Source organism: Amphiura filiformis, chromosome 8 (genome assembly GCF_039555335.1).
Source record: "Amphiura filiformis chromosome 8, Afil_fr2py, whole genome shotgun sequence".
Classification (NCBI taxonomy): domain Eukaryota; kingdom Metazoa; phylum Echinodermata; class Ophiuroidea; order Amphilepidida; family Amphiuridae; genus Amphiura; species Amphiura filiformis.
In genome coordinates this window covers 2,381,630-2,405,893 of record NC_092635.1, presented here as the reverse complement: position 1 = coordinate 2,405,893, position 24,264 = coordinate 2,381,630, and the positions used below count along the sequence as shown (strand labels likewise).

The following is a 24,264-nucleotide window of genomic DNA, read 5'->3' as shown; positions in this document are numbered from 1 at the left end:
TTTCATCAATTCCAGCCAATAAGTTAGGTCTGAATCAATTTAAAAGTACTTCAATTTTTAGTGGACATGCATAATATTTAGTGGAACCAATGTTTTTTGGCATACTTAAACCTGAAATGATAAGAATTTGATTGTTTCCATTTTTTCTATGCCCTCCCATATCAAAATATAATAGGTATCGGGATAGTATCTGATACTAATACCGGAATAGTACCCGCTAGCTAGTGGGATATTAGTATCGGTATAGTATCCGGATATGTTTCACATGCAAATTTTTTGCCCATATATGGACATATAGTATCGGGATAGTATCCGATACTGTTACTGGGAGACACTGACAAATAGTATCGAATAGTGCCCGATACTAGTATCGAGATAGTACCTGATACTAGTATCGGGATAGTATCTGATACTATTTGTTTCATATGTAAATTGTTTTGCCCAAATATGGTCATAGAGATATGTCCAGAGATTTACATGGTATACGGACAAGGTCACTGGAAAATTTCAAATGATTATAGTTGTACATACATTAAATGTGAAATGTGTAGCAATTGATTATTGCACATACATGCAGCATTGAAATTTGTGGCAAAAAGCAATTGAAAATCCGGGTTGAAAATGTACCTTATGAATGCTCAATTGCATGCTAAAAACATATAATATACATGCACATTCACATTTATTGCATGCATTGAGCACCATTTTGTCTTGGGTGCAGAATTCAACATACTCCGTGGTTTGATATAGCCTACATTGTACGATGTTCTTAAGCTTATACTAAATTTAGATAAAATATAAAGTTCTGTTCAAAAACTGTCACCCAATACAACCATACCTGTACTGTGAAGCCCAGAAATAGAACACACTGTACAATTCCTTGTACAACAGTATATATTATCCTTTGAATCAGAGGAACTCATTCCTTGACTGTATAGCAATTAGGCTCCAAGCCGATATGGCAGTTATTCTAATTAGTCATGTGACCTGGATTGGCGCCAGCTGAAAGCGGGTACTATTCGATACTATATAGTATCAGATACTAGTATCGGGATAGTATCGGAAAAGTACCACTATACCGATACTAGTATCCAACTAGTATCTGCTAGCAGATACTTTTGGATAGCTCCAGAATACCTACCGGATACTATCCCGTATAGTAGCCGCAACTATACCGATACCTTTTCTTTTTGCTATAATGGGTCAAGTCACAGTGGAGGCAAAACTTCCAAAATAGTCCCATTATGTTGTAATCCTCATCACAGGGAGTAAAAAAAATAGTCAATTGTCATAATTTTCTACAGTGCTTAGTTCAGGAGTTAAGGTTAAATGTCCAAAATTACATACACAGAGATTAAAATTAAAAAATGGTCAGGTCTCAAATTTCACTTTAAGTGCATTTTGTATTTTCATCATCAGGGTTAGCTACATCACTCAGCTGCAATTTTGGCATTGTAACCCACCACTCAGTCCAAAATTGCAAAAATTTGATCAATTTTGACAACAAATTACCATGTATGCAAGATTGTCATCAAATGCTGCCAGCACTCAAAATGTCCTAGCTACAACCCTGGTCATAATGTCCCCTTTCAGAGTTCATGTAGCCGAAGTCCAATAGAAATATATATAAAGCATAACATTTGACCCACAATTTCATCCGATTCTGAGGTTATAAATATTTCAAATAAATTATTATCCTATTTGCGAGAGGAGTAATTTAAGACAAATTTTGATTGAATCGGTGCATTTTGAAAATTTGACTTCTGTGCATGAGATATTTTGACATTTGACCTTATTTACTCTATAAATCCTTAACTAAGCACCCTAGTGCATTATGACAATTGACTTTTTTTATTCGTACCCTCGGTAGGGGCTCGGTAGGGGCATAGAAAAAAAATGGAATCAATTCTAATTTTATCCTTTAAGGTGTAAAGATGCCAAAAAATGTATTATGTAGGAAAACTAGATGCTAACTCAAAAATATCCAATAGCACCCTGTACTAATTGTGGCTTTTTACAATTGAACTTAAAAGTTCAATTGTTTAATGCACCAGAGCTGCAAATATGCTAGGCTTTTTAGGTCACCTGGGAACCAAGGGAGAACAGTGCCAGTGTATTGATTGGTCACCCCAGGTAAAAATAAGAAATAAATAAATAAATAAATAAATAATAAATAACAGAACTTTTACCGTCATCATATCAGTCACATATAGCTGCAATTTCAGCATAAATACATGATAATCAAAACTCCTGCGCGGCTTGAATATTGGCACCATTACTAGATTTAAATGAACATTCAGTGATTCATAGACCACTTAAAGGCTTAATGTACAATTTACTTCCAATTTTAAATTTGTCATTATATACTCAAAAATGCTGAAATAATACTAGTGATAATTATCGGGAATGGTTTCTGTCCATTTTGAGCTGAAATAACGACGTAAATACACTGCTTGTTATTTTGGCTGTTTAACACGCAGTTCTATAGGAGGACATCCAAAGTCATAATTCTTGAATTATGACTTTATGTCGAACTTTGCTCTGTTTACCTACAAACACAACCAATTTGGCTGATTCCATTTAGGTGCAAGTTGTGACATGTGTAAACATTACAAATATGCCAAAAAATCACGGGGGATGGGATGGAGTTGGATGTTTGTAAAGTTGTTTGTTTCAATGTTGCAATATTGGGGCCGATTACACTGCTGCCTACAAATTGCATTGTGTTTGTTTTAGTGTGGTTAATGTATATTCGAGCAATTTGACCTGTGTGTCACCATTAGAGTTTGAAATAAAGCTTCTTTTTTCACCACATAGCATGCCATGGGATAGCAAGCCATGTGTGTGACCATCACATCCTAATTGTTAGCAGATATAAACAAGTTTAAATGAAAAATACAGATAAAATTATTAAATACAGAAAATAGTATCTAAATAAATTAGTTATAACACTTTTAATGTGGCTTCTATAATGGAAATTGCATTTGCCAGCAGTAATATTACAAGTTGGAACAAACAGGGCATTATAAGATTACTCCTAGTAGTACTTAGGGCATGATTTGAATGAGTTAAGTGGGTACTACACCCCTGACAAATTGTGTGCCTATTTTTGCATTTTTCTAAAGTATAACACATTGGTGACAAGTTAGATATGTATATTATAGGGGCAAGGGCTACAACTACTGTACTGAAAATTCAGCAAGTAGATATTGATTTATTGATCAAATATTGGGTTTCCCTCATTTTTGACTGTACCTTCACAACCCCAACAATAAAATGTCCAGTGCAGTAGTTGTAGTCCTTGCTCCTATAAATATACATATCTTACTTGCCCCCAATGCACTATAATTTTGGAGAAAACTGCAAAAATAGGCACAAAATTGGGTAGGGGTGTAGTATCCCCTTAAAGTGAAACTAAATGGAATGTTTACATGTGTAATTTCTTCAAGGCATTTGAAAGTTATAGTATTAAAGAAGTTGATTAGCCCATCTTGAATGATATCATGACCTTCAATGTACATTTTGCCAGATCACATCAACTGATTCACATAATGCCCATGGTGAGTACTACAATAAACATGCACTTGTATGATGATGAAGATGATTGCAAAATGTTGCAAATTCAATAATCAATGGTGAAGACGTAACAAGTGATGAGTCTACACTTTAATTCATCTGAATACCGAGTCTTAAAAATGAAAGATGCAGGAGATATCAAGAAAATGCAAGATGCAGGAGATATTGAGCCATCGGAATGCTCGAGACTAAATGCTGACTTTGTCAGCATGATTCTGCACTTAAACCACAACATCACAATACAAAAATTGTAAGGGAGACTTTTTGTGTCTCATGTGTATTATGGTTGGTGTACTCTTTCTGATCTGATGCCACAAGCCACAAAGCTAGCTGGTGCAGAGGAAATGCAGGCCATGAGCTTTGGAACTGGTGACAACCAGAGGCCTAATGAAATCATTCAAATGCTGCTTCATGCTCCATGGACACAAATATTTTGTTCATATGCCATCAAATGTGGGTCTTGCCAAAAACTCTCCAATGCTATATAGTTGAATTGACTCCCCTGGTTGCTATTCGACCATCTCCAGCATGTTGCTCCAACCTGAAAAGCCACACCTTTGGATAGAGGAAAGTTGGATCTCCAGCCATATCTACAGGATTGTCCCCTGAAAACAACAAAGATACATGCAGCATGTTAAAAATGAAAATTAAAACATCAATTCACAATGTACACACGTACCCCTCACCCCCAGAAAGCAAGTTACACTTACATCGCATACTATATGCCTACCCCTGCCTGTAAGCGCCTCCAGACGAGGACACACATGCATGCAGTGAATCGACATACCATGGACATACTCATACACACTATGAGATGGTACTATCCAAGGGGTTACAGAATACAACCTCTATATGAGACACACTCCGGAATTTGTATTTTTGTTATTTGCAGCCAAAGCTGGGATGGGCCCGGTTCCCCATGAGGTTCAGTGGTGATTACAAATGCCCCAAACAGACACCACCCACACACACCTACATCCATGCATTTTGTAGAGTGCAGAAATGGTGATTTTTCTGAGGGTGTAATTTCAATTATCTTATCTTTTTACTCTGAGTATTGAACAATTGAAATTTCAACATTTTACATGAAATAATATATTAACAATTTTGATGAGTATCCACCAACAGATTTCCTTTGGGATTATTTCACACATGTACACATTCAAAAATAAATGTCTGTCCCTTTATTTTGAAGTGCATGTACGTACAGGGATTCCAATACAAGCCAGTAGATTAGCTAATTGGTGCATTAGTATGTACCCGCTGAACAGGTTGTTCTTAAAAAACAATGCTGGACCCTGGGGCTTGAATTGAGGGAAGCAAACCCACAAATACCCCTCTAGGACACTTTTGTGGTTGTTAACAATTATAATAGAAAATGAAAATAAAATGTTGATTTTAAGATGTGGAGCCATTTTTGATTTAACTCCTGGTGACCATTAGAGGTCACATGTCATACATGGGTCACTAATTAAAAATGCTCCGATCTTGTTGAAAGACATACCAAATTACTCCTCTGATTAGAAGGATTAAAACAATGTGTTGTGCTATATACTGTGCCATCTATTATGGAGTTGTTGCACAAAAACCGCATATTGGGGTAAAATGACACATTTTTGGTCGTACATGGGTAATAATTTCAACTCACTTTGATTTTGGCAAATAAGGTGTCAAATTGCTCTTCATGATATAAGCCAAGTATTTGATATAAGAATAAAAATAGTATAGAATTCACCTTCTCAATTGAACGAGCAATTGAAGTTAAAGTTTAACAGTGGCCTATGACCCCTATATGGCCTTTGACCTTGTTTGCCATCTATCTCAGTCAGTGAACACAGCACATATATGAAAAACTATTCATTTTCTGATTCGTGTCAGCTTTACAAACAATTTGCCACCGCATTTGTCAAAATTGAACCAAGTTGAAATTTTTACTGTGTACAACCAAAAAAGTCACATTTTTGACCCAAAAATGAGGATTTTGTATACTCCATAACGATATGTCATATATAGCAATAGTTGACTGCAAACCAGCCAGCACTTGAAGTCTATGGTACATGTAGTACCATCAACCAAGTTATCGACCTCAAGTACTTGGGTTCCAAAATGGGCTATAGTGTTGGAGACCTAAAAGAAGAAAAGCACTAGCCTGGGCAGCTTTCTGGAAAATGGAGCGACTTTGGAGAAGCCCATCCCTGCCAGTTGAAACAAAAATCAATGGAAAACAAGATCAATGCCTTTGCAACATCTTGCTACAGAGTCATATTTAAACATCAAGTGTGTGGATCAGATTCCAAATTAAATGATCTACAATCTGACCAACACCACTCCACTCATTGCCAGAGTCAAGATTCATCAACTCAAATTTCTCGGCCATATACTGCATCTTGAAGACAACGAGCCTGTGAAAGCCCTTTGTATTCCACCACATGGGAAGAGAAATTACCGGGACAGCCAAGCACACACTGTACTTAGAGTCGTCCAGCACCTCGTGGGAGATACTGAAGGGATGCTGTAGCCAAACAAAATTGTTTTGCTTGCCCAAGATCACAATAGTTGAGAGAAAACTTGTAGTCACCTGCAAGCAGCCCCATTTAACATCACAATAATCCAGGTTTATGTGCCAATTTCAGACTATATGATGAACATGTGGAAACCTTTTACACCCAACTGCAGGAAGTCATCAACAAAGTAAAAAAGAAGGACATTTTGATCATCCAGGCTGGAATGCAAAAGTCGGTGAGGATGCACTGCAAGACTGTGTGAGGAAGTCTGCGGCCCCTCTTGCAATACTGTAAACCAATGAAAGAGGGCTAAGGCTGTTGGAATTTACAAGACTAACAACATGATACTTGCCAACACTCTTGGAAAACACAAGCCACCTCGCCGCTGGACCTGGCACTCACCAAATGGGCGATACCATAATCAGATCGATTATACTGATGCAGAAGCGGTTTCAGTCAGGAATCAACAAAGAGACAACAAGGACCTACCCAGGTGCAGACATTGGAAGCAACCATGACATGGTGATATTAAACTTCCGAGTCCAGCTAAAGAATACCAAAAAGACCAAGAGCACCAGGATCAAGTTCAACTTGGACAGACTGAAGGACCCCAACATCTTTGCTTCCTTCAAAGCAACAGTTGGTGGGAAGTTTGCTCCCTTGTTGATGCTCAATGACAATGACGGTGCCGACATGCTGACATCAAAATTCAACATCGCAGGAAAACACAACCATGGGTTACCGAGGACATATTGGACATGTGTGACAAAAGGAGGAAGCTAAAGAATGATAAGAATACACCAGCAGGTACCAAAGGGTACAAGGAGATCAGGAGAAGTATGAACAAAGCTAAGGACTCATTGGATCCAGAAACACTGTACTGAGCTGGAGGAAAGCCTGGAGAAAAACTACAGCGGAAGAGCATTTCAGATTGTCAAAGACCTCACAAAACCTAGACAGCCACGAGTCAACACCATCCAAGACAAAGAGGGGAACTGTCTCACAGAAGAAGAAGGCATACTAAAGAGGTGGACAGAGTATTGCTCAGACCTTTACATGCAACCACCAGACAAATGGAGATCCTGGTGTAACCACAAGCCAGGAATCATCAAACAATGATGACTTTCCGTCTTGAGGAAAAGGTGGAGAAAGCCATTAAATCACTTAAGATTGGAAAGGCTCCGGGGGCCCGTCCGGGGGTAGACAATGTTACAGCTGAGCTCATCAGGCATGGAGGCGAAATGACAATTGACATCCTCCCAGTCATTTGCAATAAGATATGGCAATCTGGTGATTGGCCAAAACCATGGACTCAGTCGCTCATCATCTCGTTCCCCAAGAAAGGCAATCTGCAACAATGCCAGAATTACAGATCCATCAGTTTAATCAGTCACGTCAGTGTAAGATCCAATAGATTTAGGGGTTGTTTACTCACTGTAATAACAGACACATTTCACTACTCAAGTTGACAAGTACTTTCATGGTCGACGCCATTTTATCTTGTGACCTTTGTTGTAACCCTAGCAACCAAATAGATGGCGCTATACTGTTTACTCTCAGAGGGGGTTGGTAAGCTTGAACATTACATCTCTCCCCTTTTTAGATAAAAGTCACTTTGCTTATTGTAAACACTGAATGTTAATGCTTGTGAGTTCAAGAGTTCTCAACAAATTGTTCACTGTTAAGCAACTTGTATAGTGCTATGAACTTGTAAGTTTATACCAGGTTAAATAGCAATGTTCATTAAAACTCAGAAGATGATCAACATACTTTGAGTCTGGTGTTTTTGTATTGACCTGTTTTGCATTTTGTTTTTTATAACACCAAAACAATTAATACAACGTGTTCCAAAAAACTCCAAAACAACACTGAGCAACTTGCTCAAATTATCAAACTTTGGCACTTGGTATCTTTCCAGTGCTAAGATAAAGTTTAAAGTCTCACAACTGGTACACATGTCTTGTGCACTTTAACTATCAATTTTCAAAGAACAGTTTCAAACAGGGAACTTTGAACATGGCGCGATTACGCACCAAATGCGCTTACGCACCAAAACAACCTAATAACATGCGCTTTACTTATGCGGGTAAATATAAGTATGCACTTTACAGAGTGTTACGCTTTTAGAGCGCTAGGTAACATAACTCTCCAGTTTCTTGGGTGGCTGTCTGATCCTTGTGGACCGTCTTGGTTGAGTTGTGCTGAGTTGAGATGGCTGCAATTCAACAGATGGTTCTGCTGGAGTCTCAGCTGCTGCTGGTTGATCAGAAGTCACAGGGAACATTGAGGCAGGGGTATCTGCATCTGGGAGTTCCACAGGGTCGTGTGTGGGGACCATTTCTAGATTCATGGGAGTGTCTGCAGGGAGACTCTTGAAGAAGGATACATTCCTTGTAAGTCTTGCCTCACCTCTTTGGACAGTTATAGCGTTTCCTCTCCTTTCAACTACTATGAAGGGATGAGGATTGTATGGTGGATCGAGCATGTTTTTTCTGTTCTGTTTCACTAACACCCGATCACCTACTTTGATGTTGGATTCAGTCACATGGAGATGCTTGTCGGCGTTTGCTTTGATTTTGCCCTTTTGTTCAGCATCTCTACTGCGAATTTTGTCGTTGACAGTCTTTGTCGGGACTTGTGGAAGGGTCGTTCTCATCTTTCTGCCGTTCAGTGCTTCACTGGGCGAAACACCTGTTGTCGCGTGTGGGGTAGCACGGTATTGGCGAAAAAACCCCACAACTCTTGCTTCCAGTTGCTTGCTGTCCGGATAGCTTTCACCAATGTTCTCATAAACCGCTCGACTTCCCGTTTGCTCGCGGCCTGGCGGTGTACATTTACGATGAGTGAAACCGTGAGAATTCTGCGAACTTAGTAAATTCACTGCCATTGAACGGCGGTCCATTGTCCCTGCGTACTATTTCAGGGATACCCTGACGAGCAAATACTGCGTCTAGTTTAGGGATTACCGATCTTGCTGACGTAGAGCTTACTATTTCCACTTCAGGAAAGCGACTAAAGTCATCAACTATCACGAGCAAGTATTCACCAGTCGGAAAGGGCCCTTTAGCGTCCACCGCGACTTCCTGCCAGGGACCATCCGGTAGTTGAGTCATTCGTAGTGGCTCAGGAGGATCTTTCCTGGCGTTGTCGCTGCTTGACATGGGACACATCCATGAACCTTGTGTTCAACTTTGGAGTCTATGCCGGGGAACCATATCTTTTCACGTAACAGTTTCTTTGTTTTAACGATTCCTTGAGTGCGAGTCATGTGCAAGATCGATGGCTCGTTCTCTCAGGGCTGACGGTAGAACTAATCGCGTATCACGTGGGATGACCTCATTGTCCAATACCATAAGCTCGTGGCGTTTGCTTAAAGTCACTGATCGCGTTGTCATTCCAGTCCTTTTCTTTTCCACTTAGAAGGGCTGCTTTGATCTTCTGTAGTGTGGAATCATGTTTTGTCGCCGACGACTTCCTCGTATGTCATTGCTTTTGGAACTGCGTTATGACATACGTAATGAACGTATTCATCAGATACTGATACTTGCGATGCAAGGTTAGGGTCGGTGTGACTGGGTGGGTGCCTGGACAAATAGTCAGGCGGATTGTCTTTCCCAGGTTGATAGACGAGTGTGTAGTCATACTGCTGAAGTTTTAACAACCACAGTTCAATGCGTGCATTTGGCTTTGAGTTCTTGTTATTAAACAATGGCAGAAGTGGCTTGTGGTCAGTACATACTACAAAATCACTACCGAACAAGTACATGCGAAAGTGCAAAATTGCCCAAGTCACGCCAAGCGCTTGCGCTCAATTTGTGAGTATCTAGATTCTGTATCCTTAAGCGCGCGGCTTGCGTCACGCTACCACGTGACCTTCTTGACATAACATCGCTCCTAGGCCGCTGGGGCTAGCGTCCACAACAACAGTTGATTTTTTTTTTTTTTCTAAGTACACGGTTACTCCTGATCCAGCGAGGGCGCTCTTCAGATTATCAAAAGACTGTTGTTCATCGGTTCCCCACTTCCTCTATATCTTTGTGGGTTAGCTGGCGCAAGGGAGCGGTGATTGATGCATAGTGTGGTATGAACCGGGCGACATATTGTGCCATTCAAGCAAAGACATGACCTCTTCGCATTGCTAGGGGCGCTGCATTGACTATAGCCGCTATCTTTTGCGGGTCAGGGGTGACGCCTTCTGCGCTGAATACATGTCCGAAGAATTGTACTTTGTGCTGCGGCGTGCACTTGCTTTTTGTTTAAGCGCGCGTTACATTCGCGCAGTCGCTGAAGCACCGCTGCAAGATTCTTGTCATGTTCCTGCTGCGTACTGCCATAAACAATTATGTCGTCAGACATGTTGCGACATCCATCCAAACCTGCTAACATACGCGCTACCGCATTTTGGAAGATTTCTGAGGCCGCGTTTACCCCAAACATTAATCTTTTATACCTGTACAATCCTGAATGGGTTGTAAACGTGGTAATGTACCTACTCTCTGGGTGTAATTCAAATTGATGGTAGTAGCTGCTTTTAGGTCAAGTGTACTAAAGACAGTGGCTCCGTTCAAATCTGTGATAACTTCCTCAATGGTAGGCATGGGGTGTTTTTCACGCTGTATTGCCTGATTTGCTTCCCTCATATCAACGCACACACGCACTGATTTGTCTTTTTTAGGCACTATCACAACAGGGCTAATCCAGGGTGTTGGACCTGTCGCGCACTCGATTACATCATCATCGAGTAGCTGCTCAATTGCTACGTCAACATCTTTTCTCACATGAAAAGGAATTCTCCTATGTTTTTGGATTTTTGGTTGCACGTTTTCATCTATGTGCAGTTTGATCACCTCATTTTTTTCTTTACCAATACCATTGAAAAGATCATCATAACTTGCTATCATGTCATCAGTATTGTTTGTGACTGAGACATTGTTTGTGATTTCAATTAGCCCAAGCTCAGATGAAGTTCTAAATGACAATAAATTGCCTGCGCTGCCCTCTACAACACTGAATTTGGTTGTTACCTGCGCATTTCCAACACTTACACGCGCTTTAATCTCACCAATGACAGGGAGGGGAGCTTTTGCATTATAACCAAAAACTGGCGTACTTGATTTTCGCAAGCTGGTTGAGGGCGCACTAGTTTCCTTGCGGAGGCGATTAAAGGATGCGCTATCCATGATATTGACACTGGCTTGTGAGTCAATACCGGCTTTTAGGACTACGCCGCCAATTACCATGTCGCATGAGGGAGCCGATCTTTTTACGCGAGCTGGTGTTTGCGAACACGTATTCTGAATCGTCATCCTCTTGCGCGTTTGTTGCTGCGCCTACAGATGAACTTGCACTTACTGCGTTTGCTTTTTTTGAAGATGAACTATAGCAGTATTTCTCAAAATGATTGCTCCGCCCACACGAGTGACATATTTTACCTGCTGCTGGGCACGGCGATTGCGTATCGCGGATAAACGCCACCACAATTCCTGCATTTGTTTGGCGCTGGGCATGGCGATTGCGGATCATGCGGCCATGCGCCACCACAATTTCGGCATGTTTTCTTTCCTTTGCGCTTTCCTGATCGCGCGTTAGCTTTGTTTGCGCGCTGCTGATTTGATCTACGGTGTGCTTTAGGCTCTCTTGCACCTGCACTATGCACAGTGGCAGTATTAGGCTCGAGCGTGGCTGTATCTGACATAGACATCGCTTTCATTTGTGCTTGTATGTCCTCTAATTGCGCAGCTTCGGACAAAATTGAGCGAGTGTCCACACCTTCTGCACAGCTTTTTCCTTTAGCCTTGCATTGTCCACAGTTAGAATTAAGTGTTCCAAGATCGCTCATCATGATTGTCACCAAATTCACATTCACCTGCTTTTTCTCGTGAGTCGCGCACCGTCTGAAGCAGTAGATTCACCAGGGTAGGGTCTTGTGCTCGAGAAAAGGTATCTCGCATGTTGTTTGTTCTTTTTAGGAAGGTAGTACGTGTTCAATTTAGTTCTCAGTTTTGTGTACACATCACCTTCATCTGGGTCTGGCAGAGATTTAGCCAACCTAGCTATCTCCTTTCCCCGAAAATTATGATTGCATCTTGCTTGTCTTGTGCCTGTGTTATTTTGAAAAATCTAAACTGTCTCTCAATATCCTCGATCCAATCTTGCCATGCAATGCCCGTCGATATTTGGTCGTCTGCATGAGTGAGCAGGGGCTATTTTAGATTTCTCGATTCAGTGACAACAGTTATTTCTTGTGCCATTTTCACAGTTACTCACAGTTACAAAACCTCTCTTGGATCACTACTAGATGCTGAAGTATCTTGCATCCCATTCTAAATGCCAAAATGTAAGATCCAATAGATTTAGGGGTTGTTTACTCACTGTAATAACAGACACATTTCACTACTCAAGTTGACAAGTACTTTCATGGTTGACGCCATTTTATCTTGTGACCTTTGTTGTAACCCTAGCAACCAAATAGATGGCGCTATACTGTTTACTCTCAGAGGGGGTTGGTAAGCTTGAACATTACAGTCAGTAAGGTCATGCTAAAAGTATTACTGAATAGGCTGAAACCACAGGCAGAAGAAATTATCTCGGAGGAGCAAGCCGGTTTCAGGAGTGGAAGAAGCACAACGGCGCAAATATTTAATCTGCGTGTCCTGGGTGAAAAATACAACCAACACCAGCAGGTCATCTTCCATGTGTTCATTGACTTCATGAAGGCCTTTGACCGTGTATGGCACAACGCATTGTGGGCCACAATGAAGAGCTACAACATGGGTCAGAATCTAATCAATTCAATCCAGCAACTGTACAGTAAAGCCAGCATCGCAGTACTTGCACAATGCAAAATCGGAGAATGGTTTCACACGTCAGTTGGCGTACGTCAAGGTTGCCTGCTATCTCCTACCTTGTTCAATATCTTCTTGGAAAGAATCATGACTGAAGCACTAGAAGACCATTGTGGAACAGTCAGCATAGGAGGCCAAACAATCACAAACCTAATGTTTGCTGGCGACATTGACGGACTAGCAGGAAACGAAGAAGAGCTGGCAGACCTTGTAAAGCGGCTGGACATATCATCAACCAGATATGGCATGGAGATAAGTGGAGAGAAGACAAAGCTAATGAACAATAATGACGGATACAGATCTATTCACAGCTTAGTTGTTCTTAACCAATACACTAATCCCATGGTAATACATAAAAAAGAAAAGCATAGTGAGACTGCAGCATAATATAGCCACAGAGTAAACAAAAGTTGTTTCACATACATAGCTGTAAGTTTAACATCATATTAAATAATGTTACTTGAAAGATGGACATGTTAATTTCACCAAAATGCAACTTTCAAATCTCTTCTTTATAAAGAATACCCTGTCCTGGAAATTCTATCAAGAAATATATAATTAAGTATGAAGCCAAATCCAACAACAGAATTTTCAATTGTGATTTTCTCAAAAAGCGTGTTGCATTGAATAGAACTGTATGCAATGCGACCGACGACCTGCCTAACACAAGTTACCCAATTTTGGAAACGGGACACTGATCAAATCAAGTCAAGTCAAGTAAAACGTTATTAAATCCGCAAGGGAAATTACACTCATGGGTACTACTGCTCATAATTGTACAATCTCATAAATGATTGTACAATCTCATAAATGATTGTACAATCTCATAAATATTGATTAGCAACAGGCTAGGGGCCTCATTTTGCAGACCTGTTACTTGCCCACTGAAGCCCTTTGAGAATGAAAGTCATGATACTAGGCTACACTTTTTGTTTGAATCCATGCATAAAATAGGAAATGGTGAACCAAATATGGGGTTCTCTGCAATTTTGAGGTCAGAATTTGAGTATTATTGTTGACTGTAGGCTATTGAACTATGCCACTGGATACAATGTATGACCTTTGGCTTAAATACTGACTGTTGCTATAAAACGAATTCTGTTTTAGAGTAAAGTGAGTCCAGATCCTGAGTAAATTGAACCCAACTTACTTTTCTCCCAAATTGAGTCCTGGTAAAAGAGCTCTTATTTTCACTCTTATACTGATCAATAGTGTGAACAAAACGCGTCTGTGCACTTAAAACAAAGGCATCATCTTAAAGACACTAAACTTAAATTACCAAATAATGTAATCGGTTAATTGATGGATAATTTTGTTCACAGTTTTTCCATCTCTCTCACTCCTTTATAATTTTGCCCTGCGCTGGGGGGCAAATGGGCGGGCCCAAATATGCATTGCCAGGGGGGGACTTGCCACCCTGCCCCCCCCAGAAGTGACACATGTTGGCTATTTCTTCCTTCAAGGCAATTCCCACAGGCTTTTGTAGATCAACCTCTAACTTGCTGTGCTCATAGTCAGCATGTTTTGGACAATCTCCCCCAACTTCAGTATTTTCACACCCAGTTAGAAAAACACTGTATTCCATGTCTTATGTGCAATAAAATCCTATTTACTGTTCACATTTTGCTCACCATTTTTAAGTATTACATCAGTCAAGTTAATATTTTGATAATGATGATGATGATGAATATATGATAATGGTGACGATGATGATGTTGTTGATGAAGATGATGACAATGATGTTGATGAAATTGTTGATGATCAGGTGTTGTCCACAAATTTAATACAATCACAAATTTTCCTTATCGGCCATGTATTGAACAGGATTATTTTGAAATTTTAAAATGTCTTAGAATATCACAAACCAAACAAGTATGTTAATATCAAATATGAATACAAATTAAAATCACTGGGGTTTGATAGGGAGAGTCGCCATAACTGTTTTAAATACGCCCTGTTGGTTAGGCTCCAATCACTCAGTGTACAAATTGAATGGCGCGCATACAAGTTCTTACGATCGACAGCTGCGAAATTCATTCCCACAGTATAGAACATATGGTACATTTCTACTGTATATGGTAAGTAGTATACACAATAGCTATACCCAATAGGCCCATATGATATACCACACTAGTTGTTGCAGGGATTTGAGACCATCCATGTTTTTATATTTATCTAAAAAAATCCTGGTTCCTTGATCAGCATAGCCACTTTTTGGATCAAGAAATCAGGTTTTGTAAATCAAGACGCCAGTCTCTGCACTGAGAAACCAGCCTTCTCTTTTATTGGACAAAATAACATGCCAGACGAGTTATTCCTGTAACGCACACCACCTGATGATGATGGTATTATGATAATGATGACGACAAAGAAGATATGGAAAGTATGATGATGCTGATGACAATGTTGATGATGACGATCATGACAGCAGAGATATAATGATGTAATTATAGCTGCTGTTGATGAAATTTATAATGATATGATGGAAGAAGATGATGATGCTGATAATGATCAATCCAAAATAATGAGCACTACAATCAAACAGAAGTTTACCTTCTGGATCCAAATTTGACAAAACTGCTGGGTTAGACAACAATCTGCATCTGAAAAATATAACCATGTGAATGTATAATAATTTTGTCAAGAAATTTAAAAACACACCGTTTCTTAAAATGTGCCATATACACACAACAAGTATACAGTGATGCCCTGGCAGGCAAAAATTATAAAATGTGTTTTACTCTGGGCATCAATCCAGGGGGGAGGGAGAGAACAATATCACATACCCCCTGAGTGCCCTGACCCATAATTTGGCAACTTAAATAATTAATGTAAACACAACTATAGTCTTTATTTGAAAACTTCAGAAAATATTTTGAGGTCTGTGCTATTTTAACCAAGAATAGTGTAAAAATTAAATGATTTTGGGGGGCTAACTTCTGAAGGGGCACATCCCCCTCAACTTTTGAGGGGACCATGCATCCTCCCTCATAAACTCCATGCATTGTGTAAGTTTGACCCACATTTTGAGGTGTGTTATTCAATATGGGGGTAAAAATGTGCGCCAAATGGCTTCAACAATCAGACTTCGCTTTGAAAAAAACCCATCTTCTGGTGGGGCATATCCCCTCAGACTCCCCGATCTGTCTAAGCATTGAAAGAAATGATCGAGCAAGACATTTACCAAATTAACTGTGTGAGCACTTAGCCTGAGTGTATCATGCATATTCTTTGGTATTGTAGCTGCAAAACACCATGCTCCTATGGTTGTTGTCTTTGTTTAGCAAACTGTGGGAGGAGTTGTGGATTTACGGATGTAAGCGTAATTAACAGCAAAAGAATGAGAGTTGTAGCATTCTATAGCGAGCTTTGATCAAAGTGCAAAATGTGATTTCCTTGATTTTCCACTACTTTTCAATTTAGTGCTGGGAGTTACCGTTTAATTTTGTATCCGTTTAAGCGGTCGGCATGTTTGGGCGTTTAAACGTGTACATTACAGAGTGGAAATTACATTTTGTGAACAAAATAGCTCCATCATTGACATATCTGAAAACTCCTCAAAAAAGTTTGGAAATTTTCAAAAGCGGCTGTATATTAGAAATTTTTGAAATCTATTTCCATGTTGTTTCATATCAGTGAAAACATTGTGAATGAAAATGCTTGGATGTGATTAACAGTTCTTCAGGTGAAGAACATAAAGTCGATTCTCTTGCTGATCACTTCTTCGTAGTGGTCATTTGCAAGAGAGTTCTAATCAACCATGGTCCGGTTGTCAGATCTGGATATTAGGCTCGAGCTATTGGTCAGCTTGAGGCTAGCATAACTCCAGCGAATCAAGTTGCGGCAACTTTAGGGGTTTCTCGCAGTATGATCTCCAAGCTCAAAGCTAAGTTCCGTTAGACCGGGGATGTCAATGTCAAGGGTAATATGATAATATCGATGACAGGAGAGACCCCCGGAGAGACCAGACTGGTTGTAGTCAATGGAAATCTAAATGCAATCAAATATCGAGATGACATCCTTCAGCAAGTCGTAGTCCCATTTCTGCGAAACCTTGGATTGAGCGCTGCTCTATAGGATGATAACACTTTCGACCACACAGGGCAAGAGTTGTAAATAATTTCCTGTATATAGAAGAAGGAATTCAACGAATGTGACTAGCCAATTATAGCTCGGACATTTCTAGGACCAACTGGGTCGGGTGTGGGCACCAGAGTGACAGATCAAACCACCTTGGCTGGTGTAGGACAGAGCTTGCGTGAAGAGTGGAATGCTATCCCTCAGGAGCGTGCATGTGGCCAGGATGATAAGAAGCACGATAAAGAGATGCAATGCTGTTGTAAACGCAGCGTATGGGCTCTCTACTGCGTCATTGATTTTAGGTAAGTGGCGATTGTTTTAATGAAACAGTGTGATATTCCTTTCTCATGTATACTGGTGCAAATGGCGCGAGACAATGGCAGATTTGGCACATTTAGTTTGAGACCTCCTTGTCTTTCAAAGACAGTTACTCAACCATGGAATAAATTATGATCACAAGTTTGGTGTCATTGTATACAGAAAAGAACAATTGTATTGATATGAAACAATAATACGGAAATAGATTTCAAATATTTCTGATACTTAGCCGTTTTGGAAAGTTTCCAAACTTTTTTGAGGAGTTTATTTAATTTAACAGCAGAATGTGACATGAAACAGGATCTAATTGTTTTGTTTTTAAGCCTTTCCTATTGTATAAGTAACATGCCACTTTTCCATTTTTCAAAACATAATGTTTCTATATTAAGTTGTTTTGGCTAGATACAAACAAGCTAATTAATATATGGTATAATTTTTCCTGATAGCAATTACAAATTGTATGATTAAAAATTGTGCACTCACCCACATGTTGCTCTTCTCCAATATTTAAGTGGTACATTCTCACACACCAGCACTCAGCTTTTGCCTAACATGTTAATCAAGATTGGTGGAATTTTCCCCAGCCATGTTAATAATCTACACAGACAACAGAAATACAAACAAATTGCATAAGCACAAGAAGAAAATTCACATCTAGACAACTTTAGGGTTGCAAACATGACTGAGTAAACAACCAAAATAAAACAAAAATGGCCTTGGGTTATCACAAAAAATAACAGAATGAAGCCTAGCCTAGAGAGGTAACAATGACAATTTGGGTTACAAGCTCTGGCCTGTAGAAATGATGATGAATATTAGGGTTGCAAGTCTTGCGTATAGGGTTATTGGTGAAAATTATGGTTAGCACTGATGAAAATTAGGCCTATGATTCAGTTAGGGCTAGGGATATGGTTAGGTTTATGGGCAGGGTCAGGGTTATAGACAGTATCAGAGGGGCATGGATTACTCAGCAGTCAAGTTAGCTCAATCGATAAGGCGTTCGACTATATATGGTACGACTGCGGGTTCGAACCCTGGCAGTGCCTAGTATGCTCACATGGAAAAATGAGTTAGCTTGAAATTCCCCTGGACAGGAACTTACTGCTAATCGTTGTAACCTGTACGGAACTCGGGGAGCTGATCCTGGTTGCGAAGGTGATTTGTGGAATGTCTATATGCACTCTTGAAGCAGTAAAGTCCCTGATTTGTTGTTTAATGGTTTATGGAATGATGTGGAGCCGTAGTGGTCAGCGACAACCTGTAAAGTGTGCGAGGCTTGTGGATCAACGTCTAGGCGTTGTGCCTGTCCGTAGAGCACTACTATATGCCAACAATATATAAGCTTACCAAAAATGGTGCAATTTTAAGTTTATCAACTAATTTTCATGCAGTGACAACTTGAAAATTATAGCAAATCACACAGCAGTCACTTTTTTTATATGTTCAAACCATCGGTGGATATGATTTTCTCAATTTTGAACAGGAAATTGTGAAGCCTTACTGCGGCATAATGCGTCTATGCTTGTTGCAATGTCGCTACATCAGTTTCAATTGGCCACAATATAACCCAACTTCAGTACCCAATAGTCACAAATCACCAGGTTTATGAAGCTAAACAGGCAAGAAAACACCACCAAATTGATATGATAGACATTAAAGTAAACTTGAAGCATTTGATCAAAGGCAGTTTGAAAATTGCAATAAATATGCACCAATAAATGCTTCCCCATTGAAGTAAGTAGGCCCGAAGAAGAATCCCTGAAAATCCACCCAAAAATCAGGAAAGAAGACATGAATTTGGCCTTAAAGCCTCAAAATTGGCTGACAATATATAGGAATTCCTGATTAATCCTGAAAACATACATCTTTGAAAGGGTCCTTCTTTCTTGACCTGAGAGCTTCTTAGCACTTTGAAACTTACACTTTCTGAAAATTGAAGGTCAGCTGGTGGCAGCCAGTGCAGAGAAAGCAGAGTCAGTGGGATTTTGCAGAAAATTGCTGACTAGATCACCCTATGACCATACAGGTAAATGCCAGATCAAAAATAGCTTGTTGTTTCTGAAATACAAAACATTTTGAAAGCTTAGTAAAATCTTCATAACAAGTAAGATCCTCGATCCTCATTTCTTCTTATAATCCAAGCCTAATACTGATTTTGATTGTTTTCTATTTTAAGTACTATGTGTATTTAGCTTTCAATTTTAGCTTTTAAAAATTGTATGTTTCTAACAGAAGATACAGGATATTGCATAAAATGGTTCAAAGTTTTGACAAAACAACTTATTTTGAAAATCTGTAAAATTACTTATCGCCAGCACAAACTTATTTGGAAAATGTTAAATGCAGGTATTTTTGTTGTGTCCTGTCGATTTCTAGTATTTATGATGTTATAAAGCAATCCTTTTATGGAATAAGTACATATCCTTGATTGACCTTATACTATTCTTTCTTTGGCAGCAGTTTTGAAGATAATTATTTAGGTATGTGTGAGTTTCCTCATTTTAAATGCTGGCAGATATGCATTTGTTCACAGTATTTTGCAGAGATGTAGACTTGAGTCGTGTGACTTGGACTCGAGTCTGATTCAAGTCACTATTTTTGGGACTTTGCAAAATGACTTGACTTACTTGTGACTTAGACAAAATGACTTGGACTTGGACTTGGACTTGACAAAAATGACTTGTCGCCAACGCAAGTCTGAGGTTACTTTCCTGTAAATTGAAATTTATAGATGTACAGGTAGAATTTGTGAATATTAGGCCTAAAACTTGTAATAAGCTTCACTATTATAGTGATAAGTGCATCAGACTTCGTTAGTACTGTACTCCGAAACTCAATTTGATTTCCGCCATATTGAATACCCATCAACAAATCACAACATGACCAACTGGTGAATAGACTTGTAGTGACTTGTGACAAATTGTGACTTACTTGTGACTTGACTTGTTATTTGATGACTTGTGACTTGACTTGCAACTTTTTCAAAATGACTTGACTTACTTGGGACTTGGACAAAAGGACTTGTGACTTGGACTTGACTTGCAAAAAATGACTTGTTGACATCTCTGGTATTTTGGCAAACTTAATTGCAGCTAGGTATAAATGTGAAGATAAAATGTGCTGCAAGGTTTCCTCAAGGAAGTAATTTTTTTTTAATTATGACACATTGGGTAAAAAAATTGTGTTTAAACTGACATAAAAAGTACATTTTTTAACATATCTGAACTCATATTGAAATGTTTCACTTAAACAGTATTCAATTGTAGGCTCTACATCTGTACCAAATTTAGTGTATTTCCTAATTTTGTTGGTCAGGCTGAGCGTCTCAAAGGGAAATAGCCTTGTAAAACCAGTCTGTGCAAATCGCACACTTGTGCAAAGAGAGACGAAGGGACAATGTTCCTGGATGTCCGACCGAGTGAATGTATGGTTTCTCCAATATATTGTACAATCTGGCTAGAACAATGGTGATAATTAAGCATCCACATGTTATGAGGCCTTTGTATTTAAGCTGCAGAATGGATTAATGGAAATGTAGCCAAAATATGCAAATTAGCTCATTAATATTCATAAATAAGTTGATCATTTTATTGCATTTAAACTGCACGATGGATTAATGAAAATCTAGGCCAAATATGCAAACAAGCTCATTAATATTTATAAATATGCAAATAACATCACACAAAAATATACAGCACATGAAGCCACCATATCCTATCATTATACCAAGTTTGATGTTCTCAAAATGTTTTTGAGATTACCGGTACAGTACATTTTTTATATACCATGTCCCACATGCATACATCACTATATGAAACAAATTTTTGGTGGTTTTTTTTTACTATCCAGAGTTCAATTTTTGCAGATAAACGATCGAGGCAAAAACTCACAATTATAGTTACTCAAACATTAAAAAGTAGCACAAAACTTTTAATGAATCATTCAACATGTTTTTTTGTCTCATCAAGTCCTTAAAATGAAAAAGTTTTGAATTTGTTATATATGCCGCATTTCGGTTAAATGGACAAGAGCAATGAAAACTCATGCCTTTTATCCGAGACTATTATACCTCATATATCAGGTATAATAGTCTCAGCTTTTATTTCTTAATATGTGTACTTATAATTACAAAATCTGGCCCATAATTCCAGTGATTAATGTATGTCTATCACCTTTTGCTACATTTAGATGAAACTTGTCTTGGTCCTCATTCTGAGCATGAAGATTCTGGGACCCCCATCTAGAAGACACCCTGGAATGCCCAAATGTCAATGGATTTATTTTGAAAACACTTTCATCAGAGCTATCTCATCTCTCTTGTTTGGTTCTTTATTCATCGTCAATGCCCCTGTACCAGTACATATATGACTGCATGGCGACGTCAGCAATTAAGCCTTTTGATTTCACACCACCAAACAAATCCCCATAGAGATATGTACTAAATTTGCCTTCAGAAAACATCACTTTTTTTTGCAGCTGAGAGACTCGGTTACTTAGCGACAGCTATGATGGTTGAAATTAGCCCTAGCCTGATCCCTCTGGCTGGGTAAAATTATATTGACCACCGTTATCTTGTCACAACAATCGTGCAATATTGTCAAAAGTGAACTCTAAGAAATCGATGTTTTAATAAAAAAAATGTCAAAATTATATGCACAAAACATCCTTATATTTTAAAGCGGTAAGACTTTCACGCTTGTAAAAGCTGTTTCTGGTGCATGGTCTAAATATGCATCTTTTTGCACCAATAAATCTATAATGTCTGCTTTCAGTGCGCCAAAATTCAAAATAATTAAAAAATCTTAGTGGCATTTTGACTGCAAATTTTTGTTTTGTTTACACCACATTTGCTGGCGTGAACAACATACCGAATCGCCTAGTCTGCGTTGAACATACGCATGAGAGATGCACCAGCGTCATGCTTACATAAATCGCGTAATCCCAATATTTCGCATTTAGCATTTCTGACTCATATTTCCGCCAATTTACTATGCTGTCTTGAGCCATGTGACTTTTTAGAGTTGATAAGAGTGAAACAAATCAAGCAAAAATACGAGTAAATATTAGCAAGTTGTACCAGTTTCAAGTGAAAGAATACATCTTAGTGTTGATAAATCTCAAATTCGAGGCGTGAGCGAATGTGTCTTCCATTACCCACTACACCCCTGGCCAATGCTGTGCCTATTTTTTTATTTTTTTCAAATATTATAGTGCTCACAATTGATGACAATTAAGTAAGGTATGTTTATTATAGGGGCAAGACTACAACTACTGTACAGAAAATTCAGCAACTCAAAGCAAGGACTTAGTGATTTATTGATCAAATATTGGTTTTCCCTATTTTTGATTATAACTCCTAAACTGTTGTCTGTGCTGAAATAAAATTTCCAGTGCAGTAGTTGTTGTCCTTCTCCTTATTATAATATACATACCCAAATACTTGTCCCCAATGCACTATAATTTTTGAGAAAAATGCAAAAATAAACACAAAATTGAGCAGGGTAGTATACTCTACTAAAATCATTAAAACATACTTGATCTCTCCCATCTGTGGTATACTTGCAGGAATTAATATTACTAATTAATCATGATCAATCCAAATTTGCTAAAATTATGCAAATTTCTGCTATAATTTTAATGCTGAAATTGGGAATGCATGTTTTTTTTCTGATTTGAAATTCAAGGAAGCACAACCATAATGCTATTTGGTCTATTTGGTGGTGTGAAATCTGAAGACAGCAGCATGTGTCTGATGATTGTTTCCTATTTCAGACTATCTGTAAATTAACTTATTTTTAGCTTGAGCAAGAAAGTTGGTTAAAATTTATTTTCAAGCAGAATCATTGTGTACCTGATATCTGCTATCTACTGAAGATAGCATTGTGATTACCATGACACGCATATCCCACATTAGAACAGGCAGCAGTCGATCCACTCCCAACAACCACAATGACATTCTGGATGATCCTCTTTGTGTTTCTCTACCTTCTGCTCCACTAGCCACTACAAATTGTCGAGGTTCATCATCAATCCAAGGTCTATAGTCACGCATGTATATATACATGCATGCAAACAAACAAACATAAAAACAAACAAACATGAAATTAAAAGCTTAGGATTTCCTGAATTTGCAGTCAAGAGTGCCAGGCAGCTAGACAGACACGCAGAAGCAGTTAAAACATGACCAACGCATGAGTTATAAATGTTGAATTACATGGGTCTTAGGTGAAATCTTATAAGCTTATAACCTAGTACATGTACAAGGTAAGCTTACCTAATCTTGGCGTTTATTTCATGATCTCCAGCGCACAAGTTCACAATGAGTTCATGATGCTTTCTGCGCACTGTCGGTAATGACATTGCATTGATATCCATGTCATGCATACATTATGATTGTAAACAAAACGTGCACACATGGGTGTAAATCCATCTATGAAATGTAAACACGCACAAACTCTCCCATTATGGGCGATCAGAACTCACCTTAGCATTTAATACTAGTAAATGGTGCCTTTTCTGCAATTTTAGCTATTAACCTACATAACTCATAATCAAAAGTGTCTCACAATGAATACAAACATCGATTCTGCAATAATGGTTTGAATTAGGAACAAGCTTTCAAATGGGACCAATTAATTCATTACTGTGTGACAAAGTAGCATAACTTTTTGAACGCCCCTCATACATTTAACTGAACCTGGAACCTTTGAATCACCGGACCGATGCCCTAGCAACAGAGCTATTGAGTCAGATGGAGAAGAACAGTGATGATATTATCTTTATTAGTATAGGGCTTCGATTTAATACCTGCAAACTCAGTGTACTATAGTAATATAAGGGGTTGTGCAATAATTATGAGCCCTGATGGGGAGGGTAAAATTGTCAATAATGATTACATGGTCAATTTTTTTAGGTGAAATCTTAATTAAAGCTTAACCATG

At 38.8% G+C, this 24,264-nt stretch overlaps 1 protein-coding gene and 1 long non-coding RNA gene across 2 annotated transcripts in view; both read right to left on the bottom strand.

Annotated features, from left to right (window-relative positions):
* The window catches only part of LOC140158506 (substance-K receptor-like), a 201,988-nt gene that overhangs the window by 148,572 nt on the left and 29,152 nt on the right, over positions 1 to 24,264 (bottom strand). The gene's annotated exons all lie outside the window — the stretch shown is intronic.
* Positions 3,778 to 24,264, bottom strand: part of LOC140158197 (uncharacterized) — a 29,763-nt gene continuing 9,276 nt past the window's right edge. The window contains exons 2-6 of the long non-coding RNA XR_011859718.1: positions 23,175 to 23,361; positions 19,245 to 19,381; positions 17,807 to 17,920; positions 15,479 to 15,528; positions 3,778 to 4,181 (exon numbers count right to left, since the gene is read on the bottom strand). This is a non-coding gene — a long non-coding RNA (uncharacterized lncRNA). The remainder of the gene's footprint in view (positions 4,182 to 15,478; positions 15,529 to 17,806; positions 17,921 to 19,244; positions 19,382 to 23,174; positions 23,362 to 24,264) is intronic.